Below are 12,025 nucleotides of genomic sequence, written 5' to 3' on the forward strand. Positions count from 1 at the left end.
AGTCTAAAAAATATTGCTATCAGGTTGTATGAGCTGTGATTTACATTGTTTGCTGCCTGCAGCCATTCGAGTGATGAACTGTTTAAGTTTCACTCGATCAATATTTTCAACAAAACTAGCAAGGGCAATGATCACAAGTCAATGTGGCTAATAGGCTATCTGATCTATTTATGTATTTTTTGGCAAGCTAAAAATACATTACCTTGTTGTAGCTAGCTAGCTGCTGGGAGGGTTTAATGTCATCGCTTAGATGAGTGAGTAAGTGACAGACTTTTTTACCCAAAAACGATTTTAGCTAAGTTGTTATTTGGTTCACTAGCTAACAAGAAATGACAGTTAGTATATCTCGTAGTTGTCAATCAAATGTATTTGGCATCGATCAAATGTGCAGGTAAGCAAGCTGGTAAATCCCATTCAGTTTTCAAAAACATGGGTTATGGGACAGACGGCAGGCTGCAGCAGGGCGAGCAAGCAGGCTATTCCCCATTGTATCAGTGCAACTACACGCTGAAAAAGTTTGACAGAGTTTATCCCTCGCTAGATTTAACTCCTCTGGTATTTACATATTTAAAGCCCCCATACAGTCTTTTTATTTTTTAATCATCGATGTATGTCTAATAAATCACTGTGTGTTTATTTCATGAAAATAACTTTTTTTTTATATCATTTATTTACCCAAGCCTTCTTTTGCCATTGAAATGCTCAGTCTGATTGTGTGGGTGTGTTGATACAAATGTAAATATATTTACATACACAGCCCTGATTGGTGGATAGGATCGTCTCGAGACTCTAGTTTAGAGCAAGGGTAGGCAAACTACGGCCCTCGGGCAAACCCATTGAATCTGGCCGGCGGGGATTATTATGGGTTAAAAAAACACTCCAGGCCACTCTTGAATGTCTAAAACTAGATAGAAGGTATGTAGAAATTATAATGGACCTATATATTTTCAAATAACTGCACTTTTTCTGGCCCGCAAATAGATTTTGACAAACAAAAATCTATGTTGAATTTCTAAATCCTGATGTGGGCCTCGAGCGAAATAGTTTGCCCACCCCTGGTCTAGAGCCTACCCCGCTTACCCCTTCAAAGTAGGAGGAAACATATGCAAATAAAAGATACATTGGTCAGAATAATCCGATCAGATTGTGATGTCATGCTGTGGGCCAAAAACTCCATCCCACCTGAACAGGCTGAAATTCCAAGTGTTTTTTTTTTTTCTTTTCTCAAAGCTCTTACTAAAAGGGCATTATCATAATTTTCAGAGTGTTATTTTGACCTTATAGTTTGGGAATATCTTTTTTTTTTTTTATATGGAAATCATGTTTTTGACTGCACTGCCCCTTTAAAGAAAACCATTCAGATGTGTTTTGCGAGTGCTTTCTATGACCTAATGTCATGCTGTTGTAGCTGCCTGTAAACACAGTTCAAAGTGAATGGGATTATCCCCATATGGCAATGGTTTATTTGCATATAGGCTGACTGTAGCTCTGATTAGGTAAGGCGTACCGGTCTGTGAAGATTCTGATCCGGGTCAATACTGACAAGTTTTTATTCGTTTTATTTAATGCCCAGACGCACAGCCGCTTTCCCACTCATATTACTATAGAATTTTCACAAATACCCGACTCGACGTCATTCCCAAACATTCTATGAATGTATGAAAATGTGAAATGACCATATCTATGTGCTCACTTGTAAAGAAATGCGGCATATTTTAATGAGATTTAATGGTGCTAAAACGCTGTCAGTTCCTCTTTAACATCACATGGTGCCCGCCAGGGACTGCCCACAAGGCCTCAGTTAGAGCAGTGGTTCCCAACTCAGGTTCTCGAGTACCCCCAACAGTACACATTTTTATTGTAGTCCCGGAGAAGCACACCTGATTCAACTTGTCAACTAATCATCAGGCCCTCAATGAGTTGATTAGATATGTTTGTCTGTGGCTACAACCAAAATGTGTGCTGGCGTGGACTGTCGAGGACGAGTTGGGAACCACTGAGTTAGAGCAATAAAACGGGCGAGGTTGAAAACGGCGAGGACAATGTAAAACCCCACGTAGGAGAGGTTAACCTGATGTTTAGATAAAGAAACAATGGGGAAAGTTCCTAGCATGATGCTGGAGCAGGATGACTACACAGCTGCATGCGGCCCTGCTCCAAAATTATTTATTTTCACTAAGATTGTCGAATAGAAGAAGGAGAAAGTCTTGGTGGTGGCAATACACTCATTTCATGTATTCTACTTTCTCTCATGATTGCCTGTTGTGGGGATGAATTTTGAGTTTTCCCTGACATGGTTGGCTCCTTAGGAAAGGTAAGCCAGGCGGGAAACGACCCCAGTCATACTTATACAACGCACAATTTTTAAATGTGATACACCTCATCATATTGGCCACAAAACCCATACGGCCTCGAGTTTTATGTTATTTTCTTAAAAATATTCCTCCTTAGCCTTCAAATCTGAAGGCAATAATTCGGTATAAATTAATTAAATAATGTTAACGTGTAGATAATTATTACAAATTTACAGCAAAATGTAAGTGCTGGTGATTTTAACCAGAGTGCCCATCCATGGCGTGTTTATTGTGGCAACGAAGAAATGACGCTTGTGTTGGCATCAGCGCTGCTAGCGTGGAGCACCAATCATAGGGCTGTAAATACAGGATAATAATAACTAAATATGTTTTTAGAGAAAACATTACCATATGAACGCTAGTTTTTTATGATGACAGCCTTGATGATTAGAAGCTTCTGTAGATTCTGTTGGCACTTTGAAAAGTCTGAAGCTATCAAACTGCACTTGAGAGGTACATTTATATCACGTACACACACACACACACTGTATTTCTGCTCAAACTCAACACATTATTCTAGTTTTAACGCTGACAGGACATAAAAGGCTGACCTAGGCATTTGGATACATTTGAAAATGGAGGGTGTGTGGGGACAAAAACAACAACTTTGCTTCAAACCTACATGCGTCGACTACATTTTAGCTTGAGTTAATCATAATGATTTTAATTAACATTATCAGGTCTTGGAGGCTATTAGTAGTGGTCCCTGGTCAGGATGCGTTATCTGTGGCACACCCAACAAAGGTGATCTATGCACAGACCCTCGTTCTTCACCTTTGCATCAGTTATGTCAACGTGGCCCTGTCCCCTGAAGTTCTGTCTGCAACTTTAAGCTTGCATTGTGGGGACTCTGCTCTCTGTAGGAGACTACTGCATTGTGGGGACTCTGCTCTCTGTAGGAGACTACTGCATTGTGGGGACTCTGCTCTTCTCTGTAGGACACTACTGCATTTTGGGGACTCTGCTCTCTGTAGGACACTACTGCATTGTGGGGACTGCTCTCCTGTGCGGACTACTTTCCTTTATAGGGGACAGTTGCATTGTGGGGACTGCTGTTCTCTAATGCATTTATAAACTACCCCATGTCTGGGCCAGTAGAAATTCTGTAAAAAAATAAGTTAATGTTGGACCCTGCTTCCGGGGGCGGTCCTGTGTGAAAGTGATGAGTGCGCTGCGGGCCGGCTGGCAGACAGTTAGCAGACGGCTTGTTCTGTAAGCGCTGGAGCGAGCGCAGGCAGTAGGCTGGGAAAGGAGGGGAGGGAAGCTGAATGCTGCTGCTAAATGATAGGCTTGTTTGTCTGGTTTGGCCCGGACCCAGAGGCAGAGAGTGGCGAGGTGGTGCAGCTCAGTCCAGCTCTATCAATGTGCCTCTACTCATGTCTTCTGTCTGTCTGTCTGAGGCGACCACGGCATTCCTTCTAGAAACATCCCAGGCCTTCTTATTGTGCGCTCTCTAGTCTCTCCACTCAGCAGCTCAGAGTCCAGGTAACACAGGGTTAATTGGGCTACGAGCCCTTTCTTAATGTGGCCAATCAGGCCTTCATGGCGTTACAAAGGCTCTCTGGATGTGCTGCTTACTGTAGTCTGCAGCTCTCCTGAGTTAGTCCACAGCCCACAGTGAGACGCCTGAAGGCCAGACTCACCATCTGTACACATGGGTTCCATCCCAACTGGCACCCTATTCCCTATATAGTGCACTACTTTCGGCCAGAGCCCTATGGGACCAGAGCAGAATCCGCGTGCCCTCACAAGTCGACGCCACTAATGTCCTCACAATGCAGCACAGCCACAACCAATGTCCTCACAATACAGGACAACCACTGTGGGGAACCTTCTATGGTTTAAATCGACATTTGCCCCCATCTTGAAGTGGTCAGTTGTTCTCCTGTGGGTTGCTATTGATTGATTTCATGTTTAAGCCCATGACATATGTGGTGTGGCCTGATATGGTGAGGGTGACATTGATAATGGCTTTAGGGATTTTTATGGTAAACGTTTTAAATATCCCTTTGTCTCTTGCTAGCTCAATGTCGTTGTTGTGAGGTTTGGGGTGGAGTATAGAGAGCCAGTAGTCTCGTACACTTTGAGACTTAGGGCACCTCAATGTGTCGCTAAAGTGAAATCCCCCACTCCCTACCCTGACATCCAATCCAGAGCCTTTGAATCCTGCGGTTCAAGGGTCAGCATTCAAAACACATATCCTGATAATTGTCTTTATTTTCATTCTCATTCCGGACAGATAGATTTTTCTTTTACAATAATATATGAAGTCTTATGTTCGGCCTCCTTGGAGGTTCCTCTCTTTGCTCAGGGTTTGATGAAGAAGATGTTAACATATATCTGTATAACTTAGATTTATTTTTAAAATGGTGAAACTGTGAGTGAAACAAGAGTTAAGATGAAAACGATGGATTCTGAAATATGAAAATACCTGGAATGGTGTGCTGTCTTATCCTGCTTGTTCTGTTGTTTTCTTCTTTGCTTTCTTCCAAATGCGTTCTGGCATGGCTTGCGGTATTGCAACCTGTAGGGTTGGTAGACCAAAGATTGTCAGGCACTTTAGTCAACCATGTTATCATAGAAACATGACGAGAAAAAATAACATTAATCTCCAAATCACTGTTGTAGCACAGATCTAGATCCCCCCTGCCACTCTCAGTATGTCATCTCATCTCACGCTCTCATCCTCCTCCTTCCTCCAGCCTGGTCCTCCAGGGGGGATTCTCCACTATTCAGGAGGGCTTACCCTCCTGGGCTTACTGTAGACTGAACCCCCCACCCGGCCAGGGAGGAACGAGGACTGGGAGTGCATGCCTTACCAACCAGACTGCATGGCAGTGTCTCCACTCCCCCACTAACACAACCTTTACCCCAGGTCACCATCCATCCACATCCAGTCTTTGTAGGAACATCGGCGGGGTGGACTGTGAGGTGTGCATGGCCAGTGTGATCAGGATTAATGGCTGTGTAGAGGTGGCAGGCTTACCTTTCCAGTATTTTTGCTGCTTTGATTTCACACATCCATACAGGGCCGGTCCCTCCTATCAAGAGACTCACGGGTCTGGAAGGTGTTGAGGGTATGGCCCACTGACTTGGCTGGCCAGTGGATTTAAGTTAAAGACTGAATCGGGTTGTAAAAAAACAAGAGGAAAGGGAGTTATATTTCTAGAACTGGGCTGATGAAATGCATATTTAAAAAATCAACAACAATCAAGAAAAAAACAAATTGGATTAGAACTTTTGGGCAAATGTGTGGTCCAGATTGATTTGGAACTCTGGATATAGTGTACCAAATTGGTATCCAGTGCCTTGTGAGAGATCTGTGATACCCACAAGCTCGGCGCGATAACCCAGAGTCGGCAGGCAGCATTTATAAGTTGTGGCTGTATTTCTTTCTGGGTCAACTCCAACTTTCGGGAAAAAAACGAAAATTAAAGCAAACCCTTTGGGCATTATCAAAAGAGGAGGCGCCAGTTTTAACAGTTGCATGCACTCCTCTTGTCCTCTTAGTACAATAATACTGTACACGTCTCCTGTTCAAAAAGCCTCCATACTTTTATATTAATTTTCTTAAGACAAAGGTGTTTGTCGACTCCTCCGGGAGTCTTCCGATGTGTGTTTCTCTCTTCCATCGTCACGATTTTGTTTAAAAAAATTATATACTCCAGTTCAGAATTAGTTTGTTGTGCTTCGTTGTTTTTGGAGTCAGATTTCTATCTATCTATCTTTCGCTCTATCGCTCTCTCGTGTGACAGTACACAGTGTATGTTAAGGTTTTCTGTCCCGAATCGGACTTCCATCCTCACAATAGTGTCTGTCATCTCATATCCCATCTTGGCTGTGTAATTTACCATATGCAGCTTATTCACAACCTTCAACACTCCCTGCCTCCTGTTATTTTTGATAACATTATCAGATTTTTTCATATATATTTATATATCTGATTTGATATATACATATATGTTTTTTTGTTTGTAGTGTGCCCTTTTTGAGGAATTTATTATCTGAGAAGAGAATGGGCTCTTTAATTAAATAAACTAAGCATTGATTGAGAGGAATTATTTTGTTGCAACTTGTGAAATCAGACACCCCTTAAAGACGAATAAAACTGATTTGATGACTTATTTTAAACCAGAGTCTGTGTTATTTGCTGTACATGCCTCTTCCTCAATTTTTACAGAGAACTCTGGGGTTTCTTCAGTAGGCACACAATTGAAGAAAACACTCTGAAACGGAGTGAAACAGGGAGGTACTATCTGAAGTTGTCCAAGAAGAAACATTAACGTTTTCCGTTTTGCTATGGTGGGACCCAATGGACACCACCCAGGGGTGTGTTTGGTACGACAGAACAGTGTTCAATGTTTAATTTAATGGAAAAGGAAAGGTACTGAAAGACCAGTTGAACAACGGTATGATTATGGTGGCGCAGAGGGCGATTGTGTATGGTTGGCTGCATGAGTTTTGTGATTTCTAACGCCCATATTGATCAGGCTACTCCTCGTCACACCCACCAAATGTAGCCTACTTCAAAGGCTGTTGAAGAACAGTGCGCACAGTTTTAGGGAAACATGTCGTTCAGTACAAACCGTCACACAACGTAGAAAACGTTGAACCGAACTGAACGCACCCCTGGTCTCTGTTTCACTTTGGTTGTATCTCCAAAGTCTGCGGTGTCTTCCACTCTAGTCATTTGACGTAACTAATCAGAAAGAACTGGATAGGTGAAAGCAGGCATCATTTGCCATATGTCTTCCACCTAGCTTGTCTTTTCAGATCAGTACAGATGGAGAGTAGTAGAGGATGCAACTTCAGTTATTGAGATACACCTTCTGTTTCTTTCCTCCCACGTTCCTAGCCCGGTCCAAGATCTGTTAGTGCAAATAGCCAACTCCTATAGTCACATAACCACTAGAGCATGGTTCCCCAAGAGGTCATTTTATTTGGCCCCCCAAGTTTTTTATTGTTGGACATAAAACATTGTAAAAACACCAGCAAATCAGCTCCAAGTGATTTTAATTTAGAAAATATGTGCCAAAGTATTCCCACACATAATAGAGAGATATATGTGAACGTATACAAACGTAAGCAAGGTTTGAAATTAGTATATTTTGGTCAAATATTATATCTTGTTTGGGCTTCTTGCGGTTAATTTGCAGTTCGCGAATTATTTGTAATTATGTTCTGGCCCCCTGACCATCAGCTCAAGAAAAAATCGTCCCGCGGCTGCATCTAGTTAATCCCTGCGCTAGAGAACAAAGACCACACAAACCGATCTGGGACCAGGCTGCCACATTCCTTTAGAAAATGAAAGGCTGATGTTCTCTCAAAGACCAGCAGAGGGCAATCACACGCAACACAATAAGGCACCTTCAAATCTCGACACCTAACTCAAATTTTCTCGCAGGTCTCCAGTTGCCATCAATGGATGATTTACATGATTCGCGCATGGCTCGTCAGTCAAACTAGGTTTCATGGGGCGAGTGTTGGTGTTTTTTAGAGCAGAACTTTATTACCCATGCAATAGGACAGGCTATTTCCCTGTACTGTACAGTTGGGGGAGCAGATGAAGCTTATAAAGCAGCTCTATTTGGGCCAGAAGCTCTTGTTATCCTGTGCCACTGTAGAGAGTTATCTCATGTCACTTGTCTATCTCAGTTTGATCTGAAATGTCTGATGCTATTAGTTTGATGGCTACTGGATTGATACTTATCTAGTTGAGCCATTAAAATGCCACTTAGCAGCTTTCCCTTATAAAGAGAAAACATTGTCCTACCCTCCCGTTGTCCTAGGGTCAAAATGACCCGCCACTGTGTTGAACCAACTTTATTTAATTTTTATATTTTTGGGATCATTTGTGAGAAGGAGGCAGTGAGGCAGTGAGACCCTAGGACAACGGGAGGGTTAAACAAATTACCTGTCTGTCGTATCAGCCAGTCCGAAATTGCTCCTTATCCCTCCCCCTTGGCCCTAACCCCTTGATCTTAGCATGTCGGAAGGGTCTGGATATGTATCAGCAGTGTAGTGTTGAAACTTCCACCATATTGCTCCCACCTGACAGAGCAGCAAACATTGAAGGGCTGGGGAGGAGCGATTTGGAACTGGCTCTGTTCGTTCTCACAGAGTCAGATTAAACTATATCATGTTTATGCCCGTATGTCTCGGTCCGTGTCAGTCTGTGTGTTAAAGTTCAAAGAGTAGGGTCAGGCTGTGGTGGCACAGATGCACAGGACCGGTCACAGGGTCAATTTGATTTCCTCAACTCCTGCGTCATCTCTGCTCCATCCTCTCTGGCCTCCTTTTGAAAAAGCTCAAAGGTAATCGAGGAGAGGCGGCGAGGAGAGGGAAAGTGGGCGAAAATGCGCTTGTATGAAATGGGACTCTCCTACAACCGTGCTTCATTAGGCAAATTACATTTACAGGGTGGATTTCCAAAATAAATGTATAAAGTGATACAAACTAATTTAGCTAGTTGTGCAATACATTTTATAGATAAAAGGATAAGTAGCATATCGTTTTTAAATGTTTGCATTCTTTTCTCCTTGGAGAAAAATATAGTTGATTCAAAGGGGGTGTGGCAGATTTAAAGATGCACTATGCAGAAATCAGTCCGCCATTCCCTGGTTGCTAAAATTCTAATAGTTTGCCTGATTTCTGTTTATGTGACAAAAAAAGCAACTGTAGTGTAGAGAATCATTGTACCATCTAAACCGCTGTGAAATATATTTTCCATAACCAAAAATATTGTATTTTCTGCTGTTTGTAGCTGGTGTACAAAACCGAAAGTAAAAGAAGCAAGAATTAAACTTGAGAACGGGAAGCATAGAAATAGCGCATATAGAATAGATCTACTGCTTCTTAGACTTGCTTTCAATGAGAATAACATATCTATAACTCACATTTCTATATGAAGTTGGTAAGGTCGCCCAAAAAGTTACATATTGGGCGAAGGCCTCCGGTAGGATACACTTGTGCTTCCTCGCCAAAAGGAGGCTATTGAGGAGGGGATGACCGTCTTTCGTTTGCCTACTAACTAATGTCCTCGACCACTTATCGGTTACTGGGTCACGGAGGAGAGAGGACGGAAGACGGTACTTTTGCCCAAATGAGAACCCCATAGTGTCCCAATTCCAAAATGGCCACTACCGCCTACCCACTAGGAACCTTTCTAGATCTAGAGGGATTGAATGGTGCCGGCAAAACAGCAATAATGACACCGAACATGGTAAGGTGGAGGTAATACAGCTAATACCCATCTAATCCTTTGAGATCTACAGTACGCCTGTTTCTGTAAGCCGTAGGGCTCCATTTGGATTTCAGAAAGATTCAGAAAGAGAGAGCTGAAGCTCTTTGAAAGACTCTAAAGTCCAATCTTTCTTCATACTACTAGTACTGCATGGGAGGCCATGGCCCTAAGGCAAACAGGTGAGTGTCCTTGCGTGCTTTTCAATGTAGCCTGTAATGTTTTTGTTGGACCAAGGGCCAAATCACTCCACACTTGAAGAAACACCACCAGCGACATGAACAATACCTTGTATTACCTCCAATAATAAATCACTTTTACTGCCCTCTCTACCCTCCCTTCCTGCCTGATAAGGTGTGTTTCCTTTCAAAGAACCATGATATCATAATGTTGGCACAATGTTTTGTTTGGTTTGGTTCTAAAATGCCAGTTCTCATAGCAACCGTGATGTCATGGCCTAGACAGAACAGACACCGACATCAATCCGTCATCGATATATGTTTTATAGCAGTTCATAGAAGGAAGCAGTGTGTCTAGCTAACTGTTTGTGTACGTTTTTCTCTATAGCACCCGTGGGATATGTCTATACAGGCGTCTGTTTGTATCTTATGTGAACTTGACATAGTGTGGTGGGTAGAAATCAAGGCTATATGAAGCGTTAGACCCCAGTAACCAAAATGACGTTGAAAATACGTATTTTAAACGTCTTTTCCAGATGTTGACATCACGTGCATTTCAGGTGCTGAATGAAATGTTAGAAGATGTATTTTCCGGACGTCGAAAATGCATCTTATACGGACATTGAAATCAGGTGCATTTTAGGTGCTAAATGAAAGGTAAAAATATGTATTTTATGGACGTTGAAAATATGTCATTTTTCATTCATTGAATCTATGGCCAAATTTATTTCAATTAAGGATGCATTATATCTCAATAATTTTTCATGCCTCAATAGAAAAGAGGAGCCATCTGAAGATTGCAACAAAATATGTATTATTGCTCCCATCTAGCACGTACACTTATGTTTAGCTTTTTCAATAGCTTTAAAGCTAGCAGTGATGATGTTCAAATAGTCCAACATAACGAAAAATATACCAACAGGCCAGTTCAACTACAATAACATTCTGAGTAACGGTTACAGATTTTTCTTATCTTGCTATTTATGTGATATGTTGTTGTTTATCTACCTTAATTGAATGCACTGACTGTAAATCACTCTGGATAAGACCAAAATGTCAATGTAAAAGCAAACACTAGCAAAGCATGCTGAGTATTATACTAATGAGCTCCGCCCCCAAACAAGTAAAAATGTGGTCGGTGCGGACCAGATCCAAATCTGAACGAATCATAAACGTCTAGGCTATGTTTCACAAGTTTGAACGTCACAGTACAGTACGGCACAGTTAACTACAGTACAATGCTTTGCTGCTTCAGTGTTTTTAGATATTTTTGTCAGATGTTACTGTGGTATACTGAAGTATAATTACAAGCGTTCCATAAGTGTCAAAGGCTTTTATTGACAATTACATTAAGTTTATGCAAAGAGTCAATATTTGCAGTGTTGACCCTTCTTTTTCAAGACCTCTGCAATCCGCCCTGGCATGCTGTCAATTAACTTCTGGGCCACATCCTGACTGATGGCAGCCCACTCTTGCATAATCAATGCTTGGAGTTTGTCCGAATTTGTGGGTTTTTGTTTGTCCACCCGCCTCTTGAGGATTGACCACAAGTTCTCAATGGGATTAAGGGTTGGGGAGTTTCCTGGCCATGGACCCAAAGTTATCACTTTTGCCTTATGGCAAGGTGCTCCATCATGCTGGAAAAGGCAATGTTCGTCACTAAACTGTTCTTGGATGGTTGGGAGAAGTTGCTCTCGGAGTATGTGTTGGTACCATTCTTTATTCATGGCTGTGTTCTTAGGCAAAATTGTGAGCCCACTCCCTTGGCTGAGAAGCAACCCCACACATGAATGGTCTCAGGATGCTTTACTGTTGGCATGACACAGGACTGATGGTAGCGCTCACCTTGTCTTCTCCAGACAAGCTTTTTTCCGGATGCCCCAAACAATCGGAAAGGGGATTCATCAGAGAAAATGACTTTACCCCAGTCCTCAGCAGTCCAATCCCTGTACCTTTTGCAGAATATCAGTCTGTCCCTGATGTTTTTCCTGGAGAGAAGTGGTTTCCTCGCTGCCCTTCTTGACACCAGGCCATCCTCCAAAAGTCTTCGCCTCACTGTGCGTGCAGATGCACTCACACCTGCCTGCTACCATTCCTGAGCAAGCTCTGCAATGGTGGTGCCCCGATCCCGCAGCTGAATCAACTTTAGGAGACGGTCCTGGCACTTGCTGGACTTTCTTGGGTGCCCTGAATCCTTCTTCACAACAATTGAACCTCTCTCCTTGAAGTTCTTGATGATCCGATAAATGGTT

The sequence above is a fragment of the Coregonus lavaretus genome (genome assembly GCF_964263955.1).
Source record: "Coregonus lavaretus genome assembly, chromosome: 15".
NCBI lineage: Eukaryota > Metazoa > Chordata > Actinopteri > Salmoniformes > Salmonidae > Coregonus > Coregonus lavaretus.